The sequence below is a fragment of the Pyxicephalus adspersus genome, chromosome 1 (genome assembly GCF_032062135.1).
Source record: "Pyxicephalus adspersus chromosome 1, UCB_Pads_2.0, whole genome shotgun sequence".
Taxonomy (NCBI): Eukaryota; Metazoa; Chordata; class Amphibia; order Anura; family Pyxicephalidae; genus Pyxicephalus; species Pyxicephalus adspersus.
This window is the reverse complement of record NC_092858.1, coordinates 2,188,676-2,199,805: the sequence shown is the minus strand read 5'-3', so window position 1 is coordinate 2,199,805 and position 11,130 is coordinate 2,188,676.

Sequence of the window (11,130 nt, the reverse complement as noted above, 5' to 3'; positions counted from 1 at the left end):
GAGCGATGCAGGAAGCGATGTGCACCGGAGAGCGTGTATCACAGAACAATCCACGATCACTGAACGACCATACACACAATTGATAGATAATCGTCGCCCAATCAGATCCGCCGGGACGGTTGTTCATTTCCAGCAACATTCCTCGTTTGTCGTTGTTGACCACTCGTGCACCTTTTTAGTTAAAGAATATTGGCCAATAAGGTTGTTAGTTGTTTGCTTCCAATGGTAATTATTGCACGTGTGTCCGTAGCCTTATTTACAAGTAGATAATAAAAGATAAACTCTTCAGCCATTGTCTGTGTGTACAATATCTGCGAACGATCGTGTCGTTATCTGTATGTGCAGGATCGGTGCTTTACGATCGTTCGCAGATATCGTGCAGGATCGTTCGTCGTTCGTTTACCAACGATAATAATTGGAAGTGTGTACGTAGCTGTATACCTCCAGCACATAACACTTCATCACCACACTATACATTCACAGTGATTATTAGACAACCTTATCGTTGGATCTGTAGGTTCCGATCAGACATCTCAATGCTCCCATTTCTGCACCCCCAGAACTTTGAAGAGAACAGCCGACTTTAATCAAAGTCCATCTAAGTCAAGCGATAAGCTGGAGTCACCCTTGCACTGCCTCGCTGTACAGCCCGGGGTTTAACCCTTCGGCCAAGTCTGGGGACGCTGCAAAGAACTACAGTCATGTTACAGCATCATCGGCTGTACAAAGTCCCCGCGGCAGTGAAAGTTTGTTCACCGGGATCATGTGACCAATCAACAGTCGTGTAAACGCTGGCCTGATCTAAAATTTATAACTACAATTTGTTAGGGACTCCGCTGGGTCACAGTTCTCTTCATGTCAGTCACTTGGGGAACTTGTTACACTTCAGTGGCATACAACATTGTAACATTTATCAGACAAATGTTTGGTTAATAAAAGTATCATCTTCATCCTCTGTATGCACAAATATTCCAGGTGCCCAAAGACTCCTCAATTCCCCTCTGCCTGGGCTAAACCAATCACAAGGGACTGTTCATACTCCATGCAGTCCCAATAACACTGACTAGATCACATGGTCTGTGCCTACCAATCATATTCAACTACAAGGTTTACCATGACATACAAAACTGCAGCACCGCGGGGGGGTATTAGAGTGTCAGCTCCTTTGGTTCAGTGCTGCAGAATATGTCGGCACCATATAACAGACAGAGGTGACCCATAAGCTGATCCTATTTGAGCAATGAATGGCAGGAAATGGAATTCGGTGTCACAGTTTGCTAATCATCTACCTGACCTCAGGGGTCACTTTACACATGAAAAGAATTCAATCCTCCGCTCAGATAATTAACCCCACACACTGACACCGCTCGGATCTGGCAGCTCCCATGTGTGAAGGGACATTGGTGTGCGTTTGCAGGGCATGCTGGGAGGTGTAGTCCTTGAACACCTTGCTGACAGGTGGTTGTGTGGGACGTCAGGTACCTGAGCGGGAAATGAAGGAGGAGGAGTGGAAAAAGAGCTGCAGAGAAAACGTTAGATGGATCTGTGAACAAATGGGAGCAAAGCCCCGATCCCCCCCCCCCCCCCCAATGCCCCCGCCTGGGGCTCTAACACTTCCTATTCCCCCAACTTTCACACAATTACGTAAGAATTCATAAAAGTGTAACTCACAGCGCTCCTATGGAGTCTTCAATCCTTGCGCACAGCTGGCAGAATCTGCAGGAAAAAAAGATGGAGGGAATAAGTTTACAAAGTTGTGATGACTTTACAGGCGAGAGGGGCGGCCAGGGACGCAGCCGAGGGCTAAGCGAAGCCCCAAATCAGCTTCCATGGCAGACGGCTGGCTTGTATTTGCATGCCAATTCCCAGCATGCCCCGGGGCCGTGTCACTGCTGTGATGTGGCTGTGATGAGGGTGGGAGGGGAGAGGGAGGGCAGAGTTTGGTTGCACAGCAGGCTGATTGCTCCGTTTGTTGATTTTGCGGTTTAAGGATTGCTTTTGTCTGGAAGAGGAAAACCCCAGGGAGGCAAACGGGTCACATGACCCCCGGGGCGAGTTAACCCTTTCACCCACACACCGCTTTACACTTTTTTTTGTAACTACGTCATAAAAAAAAAAAAAAAAGTAAACATAAAAAAAAATTGTTAAAGGATGGCAACCCAACACAAAAACATAATAATTTACAATTTTAGTAGATTTATTTTCTGGAGCTTGGTGAAGGTTTGAGGAATGAATAATAAAGATACAATACAGAGATAATATGAATGCGGTGAGTGAGTTTTTGCTTCTCACTTTATTTCTTGGTGATCCTGCCAGGATTATTTTCAGCTTCCTGAACTCATGAACAAGGCAGCTTGAAATGGATTTTATACAAAAGATGAATTCCAGGTAATTTTTAGGCAAATGACGGGAATAATGACGGGAATAATGGGGGACTTGTATGGCCCCTCCGGCGGGGGTGAATGGTGTCACTTTTCCTGAACAATTTGGTATGGAAAAGGGGAAATCTGCCCAACAGATAATAAAACATTTGATAACAATGTGCAGGGTTCTTCCCAGAAATATTTTTATGCTGGGTGTGGCCAAATTTCAGTAACCAGCTGGGCGGTTCTTGAAAAGTGCCGGGCGGTGCGCCCAGCTAAGAGGTGCCGGGGAGATCTCTGCTATAGGACGACGCCAAAATAAAAACTTCTGTTAATGATACTGAAAGTCTGGAATATATTTACTACTTTAGTCTCAGTTGTAACTTTAATATACATAACTAAAGACAAACATTTTTGTTATAAATCTTCCTAGATTGTAAGCTCTTCGGGGCAAGGTGCTCCTGTGTCACAGTCAGTATCCGTCTGTCATTTGCAACTTATTTATTGTACAGCACTGCGTAATATGTTGGCGCTATATAAATACTAAATATTAATAATAGAGAATGGATAAATCCTGCCCCATTTTTTTCTTGCTGTGTCCCCACCAAGGAGAAAACACAACAGGAAGTAAAAGTGAAATCCCTCGTAGAGGTCAGCAGAACAGGTGTCCCCATTGTACCATTTCTCTTCTATGACTTCCAATTACATTCTGCTCTGGTGACAACGACAATAAGGAAATTATCCTTCCCTGTGACCGTTGTCACCAGAGCAGACTGTAATAGAGAAATCTACACAATGGGGGCCCGGAAGGCAAAAAACCCAAAACACAGCACATGTTCTGTATGTTGGATGCTCTATGGATCTTTATTTACATATTCCTGGGTTGTCTGCACACAGAACTTTTTGGCTAGGTTAGTGACTGAGGATGAAACCTGGCTCCACATCTATGATCCTGAAACCAAGGAACAGTCAAAGGAATGGGGCCACAGTGGGTCCCAGGAATCAGCCAAAAAAGTCATGGCGTCCGTTTTCTGGGACAAAGAAGGTATTCTGTTGGTGGACTACCTACCTCAGGGCTCTAGTATCACCGGACAGTAATATGCTAACCTCCTGGACCAGCTGAAGGAGGCAATTAGGATGAAACGCCGTGGAAAGTTCACCAAAGGGATCCTTTTATTGCAGGACAATGCACCTGTGCACACGTCCAACGTTGTGGCTGCCAAATTGAACACCCTAGGTTTCCAATTGGTCCACCATCCCCCCTACTCACCTGACCTGCCCCCTTCAGACTATTATCTGCTCCCGAATTTAAAGAAACACCTGAAGGGGCCAGTTTTTGAGGACATTTCTTATGTCAAAGATGCTGCTGAGAGCTGGTTTGCGGCCCAACCAAAGGACTTTTATATGAACGGTCTAGAAAAGCTGCAACTACGCTGTACCAAGTGTATCAGTCTCAGGGGGAATACAGTAACATCCCATGGGCCCATTGCTGTGGGGTGCAGCCCTTCCATTGCTTGCTGAACCCCCTCTATACCCAATAGGACATTGCCTGGGGTACGGCCCATCCCGACCCGTGTAACACTGCACTGATGTCCATGATATGTTACTGCAGGCATGCCATCACTAGGCTACAATGGAAGAACTGATGGGATTTAAAGAGAACCTGTCAGTAATCCGACACCTGCTCAGTGCCATCCCCAACTGCAGACATGACACCTCTGGCCTGGGTATACACATTCAATGCTGACCCAGGTGTGCCTAGGGGGGTAAAGAATGACCTACAATGGGTTCCACCAATCAAACAGATCAGAATCATTCATCAAAAAAAAAAAAAGAAACATGTCAGTGAGCGAGAAAACATCAATAAAATCAAAGGCTGCCAAGAGCCAAATAACGGGGCCATGGAAGAGAGCAGACATGAGCAGTAGCGCAGTACACAGGTCACAGAGCCGCACTGATTTTACATTTTTGTGGTTGGATACAATGTTACACCCACTGATAGATTCACATTATACCCATACATTCATGTGTGGCCCCGTCTGTACCTCGGGCCCCTCCGGTTCTCTGGTTGAATTTTAGGGCTGCCCATTGTATGAAAAATCTACAATCACATTGTATGAAATTAAATAAAACATATATAAAGCGAATAGGAAGCTATGAATGGGAGGGAAATCAGCCAATCAGAGGAGAGATCCCCCAATATCCGGGGACATCTTGGGTTAGGCAGTGAGTATGACAGCTTGGTGAGATACAATTATTACCATGGCCAGCCAGGGGGCACCACAGACCGACCATCCTCCCACCCCAAAGGCCCATTCACAGGGGGCAGATCTCCCCTACGGGCCCATTCAGAGGGGGCAGATCTCCCCCACGGGCCCATTCAGAGGGGGCAGATCTCCCCCACCGGCCGGGGCAGTTAGGTCATCCTACCCATACACAGCGTCAGGCCGTCCTCTCCATAGACGCAGGGTTTCCCCGATATTCTGCCCCCAATAATTCTATCACAGGGCACTTCGGCCCAAATTGTCTGGGGCATTATGAGCAGTGCCCATGGCAGCATCATGTACCTTGACACTCCCCTCCCCCCACTTAGGACAAACCAATGGGTACAGAGGAACGATTATCCTCCCTCCCACAAGGTACAGCTCACCGCCTGAGCAGCCAATGGCTGAGCCCAAGGAGGGTCATGTGACTAATATATATATATATATATATATATATATCCTAGGAACTTCAGGGGTGGGCATTACCTAGCTGGAGTGCCATGGCACCGGATCCTCTTACCTGGATCAGATTACAAACACTGATTGGTCAGGAAAACGTATCACCCCACCAACTAATAATAAATAGGAAAAGGGGATTTATTGGGGCGTGTGGGGGAATCAGAAATCTGTGCTACCCCAACACCGAACCGGGACAATCACAACACCGGGACACCGGCCCCCGACAAGACAAAATGAGAAGAAACTATGCAAGACTGTGTGAGGCAAGGCCCCATAGCAGATCGTCCAATCATATTGTACGGTGATCGTACAGTGTATGGGCTGCATTGTACACACGGGGTCTCCTCCCCCAGTGTCAGGGGCTGCACTGGGCTCCCTCAGGGGTTAGGGTCCCGGGAAATGCCGCCAGTGAGGCTCCAATGTTTATGTATGTGGTCGCTGGAGCTGCTCCCCTCCCCCACACACCAGGCCTCACCTTTCCCGCCGTCTCCTCACACTCGCACCGAAATCTCTTCAAACCCGGAGCCGCCCGACGCCATTGGCTGCACTCACTCTGCCCGCCAGTGCCGCGATATCTCCGCCCACGCCACGCCCCCTTACCTTCGTTCCGGGATCTGCCTCTGAACGGTACGCTGGTCACGCCCTTTCTTCCTAATATGGTAAAGGGAGGTACAAGAGAGGGAAGACGACCCGCCCTTCTCTTGACAGTCACGTGAGAGCTTGTAGCTGAGGACATCTAGTGGAGAGACAAGACATGGAGCTGGGGATATATACTGGAGAAACATGGAGCTGGGGATATATACTGGAGAAACATGACATGGAGCTGGGGATATACCGGTATACTGGAGGGACATGGAGCTGGGGATATACCGGTATACTGGAGGGACATGGAGCTGGGGATATATACAGGAGGGACATGGAGCTGGGGATATATACTGGAGTACTGGAGAGACATGGAGCTGGGGATATATACCGGAGAGACATGGAGCTGGGGATATATACCGGAGGGACATGGAGCTGGGGATATATACTGGAGGGACATGGAGCTGGGGATCCAATTAGGGTGGCACCGAGTTTGTGTACAAAGTTTAAGTCTATGCAAATGAATAGATGGAACCAGGGAGCGCGGGGGCGGGGCTTAGTGACAGAAGAAACAGGGAGTAAACACCACAGAGACTTCCTGTAGATGAATACCGACAGGAATATCGATCATTTGATCGATATTCCTGTCGGTCTGTGACTACAGCGCGGGGAGAAACGTAAAGCAGCCCGGACACAAAAAATTTGAAAGTCTAGGGGACTGATTCGGTAAGAGAGCAGGGATTGGTCGCTCCACATCACGTGACCCGAACTAAACTCCATTGGACGAAAGACTACAGATCGTGCAGCCGCTGGAAGATAAGCAAAGGGCGCGCGCCGGCACTTGGAAGTAAGAAGGAGAGACACGCCCTCAAATCTAATAGGCTACAGTTTTCGTTCAAGGCTCAGCCAATCAGGAGAGGCCATTCCATACGCTAAGCCTTCCTGACGTCATGTTCTCTGTTTACCGTTGCTATAGAGACCGGCGTGTTGTGGCACGGGGGCCGGAGAGTAGACAGATGTTGTATACCTGATAGAAACGCGCTAAACTGGGGTGAGGAGGAGACGAGAGGGGTAATAATATTGTGTACGGGGGTAATAATATTGTGTATGGGGTAATATCAGGAATAATAAACATATGCTTAATTATTCGGGGATTATGGCTGCAGGTTAGATTTTCCTCACAGGAATATCGGCATTCATTACACTGTGAAGCGTATGGAATGTGAAGTTTGATTTTTTCACCATTGAATAGAATAGACAAGAGATGAACATTCAGTCATTTCATTTGTTGCTTTCTGTGTCCCCTTTGATGAGATTTCCCTTCACTTCCTGTGCTGGGGACACAACAGGAAGTGGGAGGAAATGTAAAGACAATCCATCAGTGAAAGTTTCTTTATTTCCAGGTTCCAGAAATGAGTAAACTTATCAACAACGCCTCCACAGAGGGACCCCCCATAGACCTCACCTTCAAATGCATTAATTCCATGGAAGGTAACAGAATTCACACATTTATATATCTCTGACATATACCATAGTGCTGTACACTGAGCCAGTCCCATCAGTCTCTGTACAGAGGAGCTGACACTCTAGCATCCATCAATTGACAGAAGTGGATAAACTCGCTGCCCTACCAAACCTGAAGAGCCTGACCCTGCACGGTAACCCTATGGAGGCTGAGAAGGGGTACAGGTAAGACCCCCAATATTTTCGTGTAGCTATGACAACCCAGAATCATCTCTGGGATGTATGACACCCTTGATGCTCCCCCTATAATAAAGCTGCTGGTCCTCCCTCCTTTCCCTATAGTGCAGGGAATCGTGCTGCAGATTTAACTGATTGGTCCAATCCCGCCACTGTTCCCTGCACTACCGCTAATAGGTGGAAGGGGGAGCCATGACTTACAGGACTTTACAGTGACTTTACAGGACGCCACCTAGTGGAAAGCCACCATTTCTGTTTAAGCTTGGACAGAAATGGTTCCCCATTCCACTAGGTGGCACCCTAAGCATCTCGCTTATGTCAGTTATCCATACAAATGGCCCTGGTGACTAGCCCTGTTGGTGTTTGTCGGGTTGTCCTTATATTCGACCCCAATATGTCTGTTCGAATTCAATAGACCCCACCCAAAAGCGCCAATTCTTGTGTAAAAAAAGTGTTAAACACAAAAAAATTAATGTTAAAGTAATTTATTGAATATGTGTGATTTGTGTAACTAACTTTTATTGTTTTACAGGTTAACCGATGTGGGAATCCTCCTGTCAGTGTGGGATCCCCAGGCACTAGAGGTTAAATGAGGACAAGTCTCCCTATTCATCACCTATAGTGCTCTGGGATTGGTAAAGGATTTTCCTTTCCCCAGCCAATCACAGAGCACTAAAGGTGAATGAATGGGGAAAGTTGTCCCCATTTAGCCTCTAGTGCCCCGGGGATCTTCTCAATGAATCCGTCTGCGGTCGCATTTATTGAGAACAGTGTGCGATCCGCGGCGCCAGAGGTTAAATGGGGACAAGTCTTCCTATTTAAAACCTCTAGTGCTCTCTGATTGGCTGAGGAAAGCCTTACTATCCCTATTCCTGGTGAAGTTTCCCTATCCAGGAAGAGAGGACTCCCTGTGTTCTTGGATAGAGAAAATCGATCCAAGAACACATTCAACTAGTAAAGCTGTCAGCTCTGCTCCTGATTGCTCTTGCAGTTCTTCACAGTCTCTAAAAATAACCCGAGTTCTCCCACCAATGACTTTAATGGCATTTGATCACCTGAACAATATCTCCCGATTCGATCGAATAGGTGTTGAATCAAATAGTGAGATATTCGACCAACACTACTGGTGACAACGCACTCAAGAAGTGTCATTGTTGTCCCAAACTGGACAAAAAAGGGGAAAACAGATTATCTAATCATTTTATGTATATTATAGTTTATTCATTCTCATTTTTTCTTTTCTGATTAGTAACCTAAACATTTTCCCATCTGATCCCCCCCAGGTCGTACATTCTGTCTGTCCTCCCGCAGCTCAGGAGCTTCGATTTCAGCATGGTCACCAAACAGGACAGAGTTGGCGCCGAGGTCTGGAGCCGAATGAACCGCAAACCCAAGAAAGTCCAGAGGGCTAAGAGTACTGAGAGGGAAGCTCACCCTCCATAGGTCATGTGACTAGATGGGGAAATCCTCCTGCACCTTCCATGATAGCGTTAGGTGCCCCATGTCTGGGAGGAGAACAAAGCCAAGGAGCAGAACTCAGTGTTTGATCTGTAATACGGATCAGCTGGATGTAAATATTGTTATCATGGTCTGTGAAGTATTCCAGAACCTTCAGTCTATGTACAGTTTATGGTATACAGGTTTGGGGGGGGGGGGAGGTTACAGCTTTATTACATAGTTACATTCTTCTTCCTATGGCTCTGCTTTACTGCTTTATCTCACAATAAAAGTCTGAGTCAGCTGACCTTATTTAAAACAATGCACCCCCCTTGTGGCTAATGTCTTATCTCCGCATTGGGTTAATCAAATCTGATACTTTTACCTTTTCTGCCAGGAGGTATGGGGGAGGACGTGAGCGCTCTATAGGGGGAGCAGAATGGATATCAGAAATGACTTCTCAGGGCCTGATCTGTCATAAACAGGAAATTCAAACACACAGCCCCGGAGACACCAGAGTCACCCCATAAATATTTCATATTCTGTTCTCCCTCAGTTTGTAATAATGATTGGCCATCGTCAGGTGACACAATATTGGCTTTATAAATACCTGAAATATCATTGGCCCCAAGACTTCCTATGAAAAATGCCGATTCCCTGATTGTCCTTTGGCTTTATCTCACACTGGCCCGAAGTTTTATTGGACTCACAGAACTGAATAAGGAGAATCGATAGGACTGCCGGGCAGCAAGCGCTTAGGGGTGTCGGCCTTTCCATTCGCCTGATGAGAGATTTCTTACTCATCATGCAGCACCAATTATAACGATGATGATGGCTCTCTATTGAGCTTCATAAGGATTTATTTTTAAATATTCAGGGGGTCATCTGAGGTCAAGACTGTTGTTCCCCTTTGACCTTGTGTTAGTCTCAATGGCTCCAAGTGTGCATAACTGTGCCAACTAAACCCTCGCAGATACTTTCCTGCATGCTGATGCTGTGTGAATCCTTTACATAAAAGTGGGGAAGACTTAGAAGCTGCATCCATCCTTCATTGCTGTCTGACCTTAAAAATAGGATTTCATCTCCTAAGACAACAGGAAGTAAGGGGAAATCTCCCCGATGTGAAAGTTTTCTATCATTTCAATATTCAGAAAAAACTTTTTTTCATTGTTTTTTTTTACCAGTCCCAATAAGAGAATTATATTACATAGCTGGGGTTTCTTATACAGATAAACTGAGGTAGGGAAGGGAGGGATCCTAGCCCTGATAAAAGCAGTAACAGAATCTACAATCCTCCTGGCTCCACTTTTTTTTTGCTGTGCCTCCAATCACACCTCTCCTGTAAGCATTTAGGAAGTGTCTATATGCCCCATATGGAGCAGCATGATGTGTAATTGCCTCCAATCAGATTCTGTATTCACCTTGTTTGTCACTTCCCAGACATTTCTTTGTACACATTATACTACCTATTTTTATTATTATGATTCAATGTATCAATAAATGAAGTTAACATATTGCAGCTTATCAGTCCCCATCCATGGCTGCTGAATTAGTTTTCAAACTAAAAAAAAAAAAAAATTCTCAGCAATTGTAAGAAACATATTTTCTTCTTGTCACTTCCTGTGAAGAATTATCAGCTGTCCCAGCAAACCTGTGTTGTCACCCCCTGGACAGGAGTTGCGATAATAAAACAAAACCTAAAGAAGCTGGCACACCTAAGGACCAGGAAGCTGCAATATGTGAATCTATGAGCTCTATTTATAAATTATTCCCCCAGTCAATTCCTCTGAAATTCACTGATCATGAGTTCTATGGTTGTATTTTTGTACAGGTACCCTATGAAATCAATGACTCGTTCTGCCACCTAGTGGACAATCTGATGCACAGCATTCTCAATAGGAAAGAAACATTTTATGAGCAAACTGCAAGGGGAATCATTTATAAATAGAGCCCTGTATGACATTATATGGCGAGGCTCCTATTGAGCCCAAAATTACCAGATTACATGGTTGCCTAATTTCACTGTAATGTGCAATTAAGGGGGACCTAACACCAAATGTTTTACTTTATATAAAAGGGTGGCTACCCCTCCCTTTTAAATAATGGAAGTTGTTTTTTTTTCTAATTTGAAGGGGAGGACCCTTCCATCCTTGCAAACCCACAGCCCAATGGGATCTATATATATGTCACATAACCCAGGAGGCCGTGGACTGCTCCTTCTGCGTATGCTAATTTTTTATTTCTGTGTCACCTGATTTTACACCTGCGTAGTGCAAGATTGGTTGTTGTAAGAGAAAGATGGCGCCACCTGGTGTTCAGTCCTC